Source organism: Lactuca sativa, chromosome 1, assembly GCF_002870075.4.
Source record: "Lactuca sativa cultivar Salinas chromosome 1, Lsat_Salinas_v11, whole genome shotgun sequence".
NCBI classification, from domain to species: Eukaryota; Viridiplantae; Streptophyta; class Magnoliopsida; order Asterales; family Asteraceae; genus Lactuca; species Lactuca sativa.
Window position 1 is genome coordinate 127201749 of NC_056623.2, and position 2651 is coordinate 127204399.

The following is a 2651-nucleotide window of genomic DNA, read 5'->3' on the forward strand; positions in this document are numbered from 1 at the left end:
ATTTTGTTTCTAATTTCCATTGTGGTTTTACTTCTAATGAGAAATAGATTTTCAGCTTAACTGAGTTGACCCGATGGTAAGTTGTGAGAAAACAAGGAGGTTGTGGTTTTGAGGACAAGTGTTGTAGGTTTCTTCATATATATGCTTATGCTTATGTGCATCATGGTATTGATGTTTGCAATGGTATTTATGTTTGCAATGGTTTTCATGTTGCTAAACAAGTACATTGCCTATTTTGGTAGAATATAAAAAAGTACATTGACATTTCATGCAAAAAGTAATAAGTTATCTATGTGATGAGATGATTTTTTATCTATTTCATATTCAAAATCTTTTTTTATTTTTATTTTTATAAACATATTTCAGTTTGTTACCAACTTTTTATCGAGTTCTGGATAAAGTCTAGAATAATATTCGTAAGAATAACAATAAAATACTGGCAAGTTTTTCCAAAAAATAGCAATGTACATTCATATCTGGTCAAAACATCTTCTTGATAAGACATGCTACTATGTTTCCTCAATTACATACAATGACAAAGAAAGATCTAAAATTAATATGTTTGAATACATGTAAATGAAACAATGTTGTCATTTCTTGCATTTAACCTTATATTAAAAAGTTTAGTTTGTGATTTTTAGATCTCTATGGTTTTCATTATCCGACTCATGGTATTTTGTTTACAGGTCTTAACTTTCTCTAAGCATCTACAATTTGACATCTTAATTAAAATTATTACACTTGGGGATAACTCTTTTGTGTCTAGTTGTCAAGCTACATTAAAAGTGGCTCAAAGTTCTTGCTAAAACTATAGCTTTTGAAAGTAGACTGATTGAAAGAAGTTCTAAAATTCAAAATGGAGGCAATGGGAACTGATAGTCTTTATGTTTATTTAATGATCTAAAAAAATTTCAATCTACTTTTATGGTTTTGTAACTTTTCAATTAGAGTTTACTACATCAAAAAGGTTTAGCCCTTTTTCCTATGAGGATAGTGGAAAAAGTAGTAAAACTTAAAAACGAGTAATTCAGGTAGCTTCATTAAGCATATACGTAGTTTGTGTAAATTTAATTTATTATTTTTTGAAACAAAATTTTGGCATCTAGACTCTTAAGGATTTTAATATTTCTGCATCAAAGTGTCTAAAAGAGACGTTATTGATCTTTTTTATTCTTTATATTATAAAATCCTATTGGATCCCAATATCAAATACACATTTATAATTTGTATTTGAGAAACTCGCATACTTATGAGTTATGACTACCAAATTGTTTATTGGGGGTATTTAGGTTGTTCTTTTATAACCTAACCAAACCAACACAACCAACACAAGTTTAAGCAATTATTTTTCATTATATATTTTTGAGAGTTTTAATACATCATATTCCAAGAAAGATTAAAAAAATTAGGCAGGTTTCTTGGTTTTATATTTCGTTATATATTTTTAGAGTTTTTAGATAAACAAAATTTTCAATGAATACGCACAAAAACAAAATATTGATATTTGATAGATTCCACAAAATACGTCAGTATACACAAATATATATTACATCGTACAAACTCATGCTTTTATCAAATATCTGAGCTTGCAAAACGTAAATTAGAAATTCATAACAGTGTATATAGTTATTTTAAAACAAAATTATAAACTTATTGAAAAAGTTTCTATCTTTATAGTTAATATTTTTTTTTAATATTTGATTAGTCCTTATGATTTCGAATTATATATATTGTTTTTCTTTCTTAACCATGATTTCCATGGGCTTTAAACCTAGTTAAAAGAACAAAGAAAAACTTTTTTGAACAACTCATTTATTCTACTATTATGCTTCTATGGATATAGTCAAATAACTCATCCTTTAACTTTTCCATCCTTAAAATTCTGATGCGTTGCCAAATAATTACATCCATACAATGACCATATCCATAACAAATTTTTTAATTTAATATTCTTTGGTTCTTTGTTTCAATAACTTTGAAGGACCATGTTGATTTCTTTTCACATATTCTATGCAATGGGCTTGACAATTATGTACCTCTATGTGTGATTGTTTTCATTTTCAAGGTTTGAATGCTTATGAATACCATTTTTGAAAGACTCTTTTGGTTTAAGTGTAAGGAATAGTAATTTCTTTTATTGAATTGTTTATTATAGCATACAATATTAGTTTCTTCTTATTACAAGATCCTAGTTTGAAAAATCTACCTATTTATAGTATTTTCATCGAAAAAAGCAATTTTCATGCTATAATTGTAAAAAAAAATTAATACTATTATGTCTAAATAAAATAATAAACTAAAAGTACAATGCTATAATTGCATAAAATTTACAAAGTAAAATTTCTTTATATGAAAATTTTGAGGTACAATGTTGTAACAAAAAGAAATAAAAGTAGGATGCTATAATACACAAATAAATAATAGTATGTTGTCATTTCTTGCATTTAGGGCGACTCATAATTACATTTACATTCCCTTAAGTACATTCGAACCTTTTAAACTTGTTAATGTTATCTATAGGTTTTAGGAATCATAGGTCAAAGTGTTTTCTATGTCAAAAAGTATTGCAAGAGTAAGAAAGTTATCTTTGAGTGATTTGGTTCTTTACATATTACATATGGCTGATCAATTATTTGTATAACGACTGTAAT